This window comes from Gracilinanus agilis, chromosome 2 (genome assembly GCF_016433145.1).
Source record: "Gracilinanus agilis isolate LMUSP501 chromosome 2, AgileGrace, whole genome shotgun sequence".
Lineage (NCBI taxonomy): Eukaryota > Metazoa > Chordata > Mammalia > Didelphimorphia > Didelphidae > Gracilinanus > Gracilinanus agilis.
In genome coordinates, this window is record NC_058131.1 from 659,533,555 (window position 1) to 659,544,542 (window position 10,988).

Genomic DNA, 10,988 nt, shown 5'->3' on the forward strand with positions numbered 1-10,988 from the left:
TGTGACCCTGGGCAAGTCACTTGACCCCCATTGCCCATCCTTACCACTCTTCGACCTATGAGACAATACACCGAAGTACAAGGGTTTAAAAAAAAAGTGAGTGACAACTCAGAAGCAAATGTAAAGGCTGCAATTGGTCCCCATAAAGTGGAGGAAGAGATGGGAAGTGATGGGGAAAAAGCACTATAAAAGCCCTGAACTTCCTGTCTAAATGCACTTTCTTCCAAGGAATTGACTTTGGAGGAGCTCCAACTTGTAATGTTAGCTTGGATTCTGACTCTTGGACTACTTCTGGTAAGACTGCTTTTGGATCTTCTCTTTGGACTACAATGTGGGTGAGTGAAGAGGCTGACTCCTTTCCTGGCTTCTGGAGAGATTAGTGTCCAGAGAGGCCTCCCCAATTTGGGGACATTGCATGATTATTCACCACCATATCCTCTGGCCAAACTGCCCTCCAACTTAGGGCCCTTCAGGGAGGACTAATTAGCCCAGCCTGAGTTGAGCCAGGCACCAGAGAAACAGTAGAATAATTAGCTATGCTGCTTACTCTATTTTCTTTCACATTTCTCTACTTTATACTTTCTCTCTATTTTGTAAATCAAGCTGCTAAATAAAAAGTCATTTTGACTTGAGTTATAATATAGGCTACTACATTTTCTTATATTTAGCCCGGCCATAAATTTTAATCCCTACAAAAGAAACATGAAAAACCTTGAGAGAAAGTGAGAATAGATGGCAGGCCTGCAAAAATCCCCTGGAAGAAATTGAAAGGAAAGTCAAAAAAATCAAATAATAACAGAATTAACAACAACAACAAAAAAACAATAGCCGGAGAAAATCCATGGATGAAATCAACTACCTAAAAAAACAGTGAAGAAAACAAATCTCTATAGAACACAGTAATGCAAATGCGAATTCATGGGGGTGGGGAGGGGAACCCTGAAGATAGCAATTCCTTAAAGAGTACTATTAGCTGAATGGAAAAGGAAACAAAAAAACTCAAAGGAGAAAACAAATCTCTGAAAATTAGAATTCAGTACATAGCAGATAATGAATCACGAAGGCATCACAAAATAATAAGCCAAAATCAAGCCAATGGAAAAATAGAAAAAAAATCTGAAATATCTCACTGGAAAAACAAATGATCATAAGAAAACCTGAAAACCACAAATAATAAAAGAGCTTTGACATGATATTATAAGAAATCATTGGAGAAAATTGCCTTGATTTCCTCAAACAAGAGGAGAAAAATAAAAATTGAAAGAATCTACCAATCACCTCCTAAAAATATCATAAGTAAATACCCCAGGACTATTATATCCAAATTACAGAACTCTGAAGGAAAGTAGAAGCATAAGCAACGAGAAGGAAACATAGAGCCATAGATAGGATTATAAAAGACCTCAAGCTTTCTACATTGAAGGACTGGAAGGTATGGAATATTATATTCTGAAAGGCAAAGAATCTAAGCCTACAACTAAGAATTACATACCAATAAAATCAGAGCATATTCTTCCAGATTAAAAAAAATAATGAAATAGAGGACTTTTAAACTTTACTGATTAAAAGAAAACTGAAAAGAAAATTTGATAAGCTAATTCAACATTCAACAGTTGAGTAAAAGTAAAATTTTAAAGGGTTGAATTGAGTGCATCCATACATGGGAAGATGAAAATTAAGAAATCTAAGATGTCTAGGATACAGGATACTTACTAAGGTAAAGTACATAAGATACTTAAAAACTTTATTGTTACCAAGGTAGTTAGAAGTATACATAGAAAGAAGGAAGTGAGTAAGCTGAGTAGAATACATTGCTATCCCCAAAAATTGAGAGTTAGAAAAGAGAAACATATGAGAAGAAAAGAAAAGGAGAGATAGATGGGGATAAACTATTATAAAAAGGCATGTAAAAGTCAACACAGTAGAGAAGATGGTGGAATTCAGGCCTAGGTCTTATTCTCATTGGAATTAGCTCAAAGTTAGAAAAAAAAAACATATAGTCTGGTATGGAAACCTATCTCAGCCTATAAGGAAGTTGGAGGAAAGGAGAATAAGAGTAGTAGACCAATTGTAGAAATCAGTGGTCAGAAGCAAACCGTTTGTGAACAGGGAAAGGCTGAAAGGAGGAAGAGAAAGAAATATAAACAAAGAGAAAATAGGATGGAAGGGAGCACACAATTATTCATGATGTCTCTGAATGTGAATTGGATGAACTCTCTTATAAAATGGAAAAGGATAGGAGAATGGATTCAAGACCAGAATCCTACAATAGGATGCTTAGTAGAAACACATTTAAAGTAGAGAGACATGCAGAGAGTAAAAGTAAGGGAATAAAGAAGTATCTATTATACCTCAATTAAAGCAAAAAAGCAGACATAGCAATTATGATCTTGGGAGAAAGCAAAAGTAAAATATTTAACTCAAAGAGATGGGGGAAAATAATATCATGAGAAAAGGCATCATAGATGATAAAACAATATAAGGACTAAATGTTTATGCACCTAGGGGCATAGTACCTAGATTTCTAAAGGAGAAGTTAGGCAAGTCAGAAGAGGAAAGATAACAAAACATTATTGATTGAGACAGGGGACTTCAACCTTCTCCCCCAGAAGTAGAAAAATCCAACCAAAAATAAATAGGAAAGAAGTTAAGGAGACAAATATAGCTTTAATAATGTTTGGTATAACAGAATCTTTAGAAAATGAAATGGGGTAGAACTTTTTTCAGCAGTACATGGGGGGATTCTGGGAAGATGGCAGCTTAGACAGAGCAAATGTTAAAACCTCTGCACCCTTACACACTGAGAAAGAACCAAGAAGAAAGAGGAACAAATCTAACAATGGAACAGAGTAGGGGGAACCCTACTTCAGGACAACTAAAGAGATACACCAAGAAAAAGGCTTGAATTCTTGAACTGTCGAGTCTGAGGGTATAGAAGGAGAATCCCAGGACACCTCCCCCAAATGCTGTTCAGAGTCTCCAGTGGCACTGAAAATCTCAGGGAGGGTGGGCACACTGGCCCAGAGATAGGGTCTTGCTGGCATCAGACTCTGGGAGTTGAACACAAGCACTGGAGAGGTGACTGGAGGAGAAAACCAGAGAAACACAGCAAAATCCCCTGGAAGATGGTGGCTTAGAGAGAGCCAAACTCAGACCACAGACAGCTTGGCTTCCTCATACCGAGATAGAGAATGAAGGGCTTCAAGAGGAAAGAAAATTAGATCAAACACAAGGACAGCACAGGGGGACCCCACTGATGGAGAGCTCAGCTTAGCAAAAATGCTCCTACTTATTTACACATACAAGAAGTCTTCAGAGGGCAGAGAAAGTAACTACAAACCTCCATTGCCAGCTGAGGGAAGATTTTTCATCAAAGATCATTGCATACATCTGCTTGAAGTAGCAGAACAAGGAAGGAAAACATATGAGTAAGCAACAGAAAAAGAGAAAAGAAATTACAAATAACAGCTTCTTTCTATGAAGTGAAAAGAGAGAAAATGAAATAGAAATAGAAGAAGAGGAAGTAGTTCCAGTGAACTGGACACAGGCTTTAGAAGATCTCAAAATTCAATTAACTCAAGAACATCAGGAACTCAAAAAGCAAGCAAGAGAGGCAAGAGAGGTTGAAGACAATTTGAAAAAGGAAACATATGAACTAAAAAAAGAAAATAAAGTCTTAAAAGTCAGAATTGGCCATCTTGAAAAAGAAGCAAAAAAGGCAAAAGATGATCTACAAAGAAAATCAGACCAGAAGGAGAAGGATGACAAAAAATCCAGGGATGAAATTCAGTCTTTAAAAAACAGAACTCAACAACTAGAAGCAAATGACTTCACAAGGCAGCAAGAATATATTAAACAAAATAAAAAAATGAAAAATATGAGAAGAATATGAAACACTTCATAAATTCAACCAAAGATCTGGAGAACAGAGCTAGAGGAGACAACTTAAGAATTATTGGTCTAACAGAACACCAGGATAAAAGAAAAAGTTTAGATAGCATCCTACAAGAAATTATCAGAGGCAATTGCCCTGAAATTCTTGAACAAGAGGGAAAAGAGGAAATTGAAAGAATCCATTGATCACCTCCTACATTTAATCCACAGCTGACAACTTCCAGGAATATTATAGCCAAATTCAAAAACTACCAGACCAGGGAAAAATATTACAAGCTGATAAAAAGAAGTCATTCAGATATCAGTGAACCACAGTTAGGATAACACAGTATGGGGATGCATCTACATTGAAGGACCAGAAGGGGTGGAATATAATATTCTGGAAAGCAAGAGAACTATGTCTACAACCAAGAATCAACTATCTAGAAAAACTGACTATATTATTGCAGGGGAAATGGTCATTCAATAAAATCAAGGACTTCCAAGCATTCATCAAGAAAAAACTGGACTTAAACAGAGAATTTGCTGCCCAAACACAGAACACTAGAGAATTACCATATGGTAATTAAGAAAATGGGGGGAGGGGGGAAATTCTTTTCTTTAAGGAACCCAATAATTTCAATCAATTTGTATCCCAAGAAGAAAAGAAGATGTTGGGAAATATTAAAAATTGTTATTACCAACAGGGTAACAAGAAGAAGTTTATATAGAGGGAACAGGGACAAACTGTATAGGATGAAATTTCAAGCAATATATATATATGTATGTATGTATGCATGCATAAATATATACAGAACTAGAGGGGGGAAGAAGGTAATAATAAGAAAAATAGAAAAACAAACAAAAAGGAATATATTTATATTCCACAATGAAGTGCCTAGGACGAACAGGGAAAAAATAACAATACGCGGTGAGGGTAAAGAGGTAAGAAAGAGGAAATATTTAATACTTAAGTGCACTGAAATCAATTTAAAGAGGGAAGAATAATCAGATCCATTGGAGTAGAGAATTGATTCACACCCTATAGAGAAGTAGAAGGGTACCAAAAGGACTGGTGGAGAGGGAAATAACACTAGAAAGAGAGAGGGAGGAGGAGGGGTAGCTTAAAAATATCCAAAAGAAGAATAAGAGGGGAATAAGAAGGGAGAGGGGAGAAAGGGAAGTACAATAAGGGAAGGGATCGCGGGAATTGATTAAAAACAAAACACTGGTATAGAAGGAAATAGTGAAAGAAGAAAGGACAGGAGAAGGTGAGAGAATCAAAATGTCTGGGAATACACAGTTGATAATTATAAGTCTGAATGGGAATGAGATGAACTCATCCATAAAATGGAAGCAAATGGCAGAGTGGATTAGAAACCAAAATTCTACCATATGTTGTCTACAGAAAACACACATGAGACAGACAGACAGACATAGAGTGAAAATGAGAGGATGGAACAAAATCTATTGGACTTCAAAAGAGAAAAAGAAGGCAGGGATTGCCATAATGATCTCTGACAGAGCCAAAGTAAAAATAGATAAGGTTAAAAGAGATAGGGAAGGTAACTACATCCTAATAAAAGGCAGTATAAACAATTAAGAAATATCAGTACTCAACATGTATACAACAAATGGTATAGCTTCTAAATTTTTAAAGGAGAAGCTAGTGGAGCTCAAGGATGAAATAAATAGCAAAACCATACTAGAGGATCTTTAAAACTCTATGCTACTGACTTCTGGTTAAGATGGAGGCAGAGTAAGGAGCAGCTGCTCAATCTCTCCTAACCGAAGCATACAGGACTCCTCAAGGGGACATAAAAACGAATCTAGGTTTCTGGGTAAAGATGGTGGCAGAGTAAGAAGCAGCTCTTAACCTCTCCTGACTGAAACACACAAGACTCCTCAAGGGGACATAAAAACAAGTCCAGACGAACGGAGGAACCCCACAACAGGGCACAGCGTGGAAGGTACTTGGAATCGAGGCATTTCCATGCTATAAAGGGGAGAAACAGCTCTCACTAAATCGCAGGCTGAGCAATCACTCCACTCCCACCCCCTCCACACACAATAGTTATAGCGCCAAAGCCAGCTAAAAAGAAATAGAGCAAGATTGGGGCACCCATCGAGTCATTGGCAGCTCTGGGGCCTGTTCCTGAGAGCAGCAAGATTTAGGACCCTGAAAAGCTAAAAAAAACACACAAACCCTGAGCGAGGGCACAGAACGCAGGCTCAGAGCTCAGGCGTGGGAGGAGGCATGGGTGGAGGCAGACACAGCCATGAGCTAAAGCTCTGAAACCCTGAGTGGGGAACCAGTGCAGACGGGTATAAGACTGTGGAAGCAGCGCCCTGAGACTTGTAAAGAAACCTCCAGCAGAGGATCAAGCAAGGGGGTCCACCAGGAGGCTTGACCTTGGAAAAAAACAGAACTCAGACCTCAGGAGCCAAAAGACCGTGGACAGACCCTGAGCGTGAGGATAAACCTGAAAAGCTGCTGGGATAACGATGGCTACCCAGTCTCAGGAAGCTCAGAAGAGAAAGATTAACAAGGAAACGAAGTCTTTAACATTCGACAACTTTTACACAGAGAAAATCCAGACAACCAAGCAAACAGAGGAAGAGAACAAAGAAGCATCCGGACCCTCCTCAAATAAGGAAAACCCCTCACTAGCTATGGAAGAGTTCAAAACTGAGATTTTGAGGAAAATGGAAGAGATCTGGCAAGAAAATAACTGTTTAAAAGTTGGAATCTTGCAAGTGGAAAGTGAGGCTAAGAAACCAAATGAACTGATAAGCAAATTGAACACCAGAAATGACCAGATTGAAAAGGAATACCAGAGGATTATGACTGAAAACCAGAAGATTAAAGCCGAAAACCAAAAGATCATAGCTGGAAACCAATCCCTAAAGGCTAGAATTGAGCAATTAGTAGCTAATGATCTCTCAAGACAATAAGAACAAATAAAACAAAGTCAAAAGACTGATAAAATAGAAGGAAACATGAAATATCTCAATGAGAAAGTGACAGACCAAGAAAACGGGTCTAGAAGAGACAATTTGAGAATCATTGGTCTTCCAGAAAAGGCAGAAATTAATAGAAACTTGGACTCCATACTTAAAGAAATTATTCAGCAAAATTGCCCTGAAGTTCTACAAGAGGGCAATATAGACATTGAAAGGATCCAAAGATCACTCTCTACACTGGACACAGAAAAGTCAACACCAAGGAATATAATAGGCAAATTCATGAGCTTTCAAGTAAAAGAAAAATCTTACAAGAAGCCAGAAAGAGACAATTCAAATATCAAGGAGCACCAATCAGGATCACACAGGATCTGGCAGCCTCCAAGCTAAAAGACATCAAGGCTTGGAATACAATATTCAGAAAGGCAAGAGAGCTGGGCCTTCAGCCACGGATCAACTACCCATCAAAACTGACTATATACTTCCAGGGGGAAGTATGGGCATTCAACAAAATTGAAGATTTCCAAGTATTTGCAAAAAAGAGACCAGGACTAAATGGAAAGTTTATATCCAAACTCAAAAATCAAGAGAAACATGAAAAGGTAAATAAGAAACAGAGGGGAAAGAAAGAAAACTCATAATTTTTTAAATTTGACTCTTTAAGAGCTTAAATAAGATCTAATTATCTGTATTCCTATGTGGAGAAATGCCATGTATAATTCTCTGTAGTGAACTCTATTCACTATTATAATATTCACTATTATAACAATCAGAAGAATAACTCATAGGGAGAAGACAGAATACTAAATGGTCTAAGATGATATGGTGGGTGGGAAAGAGGGGGGAAGTAGGGGACACCAAGAGAAATTTGAGCGAATAAGAAAAATAGAATGTTCTATTAAACACAAAGAGGGCATGGGATGGGGAGGGGATAAATACTATTATAAGAAGGAGAGGAAGAGAGCATTAAGAGGTAATATTCAAAACTTACTCTCAGTGTAATCAATCTGGAGAGGGAAGAGTAGCTGTATTATCCATTGGGATAAAAAAACTCTATTTAACCCTACTGAGAAAGTCAGAAGGGATAAACCAAGGGGAGCAGGGGAATGGGAAGGTCAAAAAAAGGGAGGGGAGAAGAAGAGGGAGGGAATTCATTAGGCCTGTAAAAATAAAAAGAGGTAAATAACAAGGAAGGGAGTAGAAAGGGAAGTTATTCAAGGGAGGGGATAAGGGATACCAGGTCAAAGCAAAACACTGGTTTAAAAGAAAATAGTGGAAGAAGAAGGAGTGGGTCCAGGGAAGGATACAAAAATGTCAGTGAATTCACAACTGATAATTGTAACTCTGAATGTGAATGGGATGAACTCACTCATAAAATGGAAGCAAATAGCAGAGTGGATCAGAAACCAAAATCCTACAATATGTTGTCTACAAGAAACACATATGAGGCGTTTAGACATACACAAGTTTAAGGTTAAGGGCTTGAGCAAAATCTTTTGGGCATCAAATGAGAAAAAGAAAGCAAGAGTGGCTATTATGATTTCTGACAAAGCCAAAGTAAAAATAGATATGATTAAAAAAGAAAGGAAGGTCATTACATCCTGATTAAAGGCAGTATAAACAATGAGGAAATAACACTGCTCAGTATATATGCACCAAGTGGTATAGCATCCAAATTCATAAAGGAGAAACTGGCAGAGCTCAAGAAGGAAATAGAGAGTAAAACCATAATTGTGGGAGATCTAAATATTCCTCTTTCAGATCTAGATGCATCAAACCAAAAAATGAATAATAAAGAGGTAAGAGAGGTGAATGAAGTCCAAGAAAAATTAGATTTAATTGATACGTGGAGAAAAATAAATAGGGAAAAAAAGGAATACACCTTCTTTTCAGCTGCATGTGGTACGTTCACAAAGATTGTCCATGTAATAGGGCATAGAATCATTGCAAACAAATGCAAAGGAGCAGATATAATAAATGTAACCTTCTCAGATCATAATGCAATAAAAATAATAATTAGTAAGGGCACCTGGAAAGGCAAATCAAAAACTAATTGGAAATTAAATAATATGATTCTCCAAAACCAATTTGTCAAAGAAGGAATCATAGAAACAATCAACAATTTCATTGAAGAAAATGACAATGATGAGACATCTTACCAAACTCTGTGGGATGTGGCCAAGGCAGTACTCAGGAGGAAATTTATATCCTTGAGTGCATATATTAACAAATTAAGGAGGGCAGAGATCAATGAACTGGGCATGCAACTCAAAAAATTAGAAAGTGAACAAATTAAAAATCCCCAGTTAAAAACTAAATTAGAAATACTAAAAACTAAGGGAGAAATTAATAAAATCAAAAGTAAAAGAACTGTTGAATTAATAAATAAGACTAGAAGCTGGTATTTTGAAAAAACAGATAAAATAGACAAAGTACTGGTGAATCTAATAAGAAAAAAGGAAAGAAGAAAACCAAATTGACAGTATCAAAGAAGAAAAGGGAGACCTCAACTCTAATGAAGGGGAAATTAAGGCAATCATTAAAAACTATTTTGCCCAATTATATGGCAAAAAATATGACAATTAAGGAGATATGGATGAATATTTACAAAAATATAAATTGCCTAGATTAACAGCAGGAGAAATAGAATACCTAAATAACCCCTTATCAGAAAAAGAAATTTAACAAGCCATCAAAGAACTCCCTAAGAAAAAATCGCCGGGGCCTGATGGATTCACAAGTGAATTCTATCAGACATTCAAAGAGCAACTAATCCCAATACTATACAAATTATTTGATATGATAAGCAAAGAAGGAGTCCTACCAAATTCCTTTTATGACACAAATATGGTACTGATTCCAAAGCCAGGGAGATAAAAAAACAGAGAAAGAAAACTACAGACCAATCTCCCTAGTGAACATAGATGCAAAAATCTTAAATAGAATACTAGCATAGAGACTCCAGCAATTAATTAAGAAGATCATCCAGCATGATCAGGTGGGATTTATACCAGGAATTCAAGGTTGGTTCAACATTAGGAAAACAATCTACATAATTGACCATATCAACAGTCTAACAAACAAAAATCACATGATTATCTCAATAGATGCTGAAAAAGCCTTTGACAAAATACAGCATCCATTCCTATTGAAAACACTGAAAAGTATAGGAATAGAAGGACCTTTCCTAAAAATAATAAACAGTATATACCTAAAACCATCAACAAGCATCATATGCAATGGGGATAAATTAGAAGCCTTCCCAATAAGATCAGGAGTAAAACAAGCATGCCCATTATCACCTCTATTATTCAACATAGTACTGGAAACACTAGCAGTAGCAATTAGAGAAGAAAAAGAAATTGAGGGTATCAAAATAGGCAAGGAGGAGACTAAGCTATCACTCTTTGCAGATGATATGATGGTCTACTTAAAAAATCCTAGAGAATCAACTAAGAAGCTTGTAGAAATAATCAACAACTTTAGCAAAGTTGCAGGATACAAAATAAATGCACATAAATCATCAGCATTTCTATACATTTCCAACACACTAGAGTAGCAAGAAGTAGAAAGAGAAACACCATTTAAAATCAACCTAGACAATATAAAATACTTAGGAATATACCTACCAAAACAAACACAGCAATTATATGAAAACAACTACAAAACACTTTCCAAACAAATAAAACTGGATCTAAACAATTGGAAAGCCATTGATTGTTCATGGGTAGGACGAGCTAACATAATAAAAATGACAATTCTACCCAAATTAATTTACCTATTTAGCACCATACCTATCAAACTACCAAAAACCTTCTTTGCTGAATTAGAAAAAACTATAATAAATTTCATTTGGAATAACAAAAGATCAAGAATATCAAGGGAAATCATGAAAAAAATGTGAAGAAAGAGGGCCTAGCAGTACCAGATATTAAACTATACTATAAAGCAGCAGTCATCAAAATAATATGGTACTGGCTAAGAGATAGAGAGGAGGATCAATGGAATAGACTTGGGGTAAATGACATCAGCAAGACAGTGTATGATAAACCCAAAGAGCCCAACTTTTGGGACATGAATCCACTATTTGACAAAAACTGCTGGGAAATTTGTAAAACAATATGGGAGAGATTAGGTCTAGATCAACATCT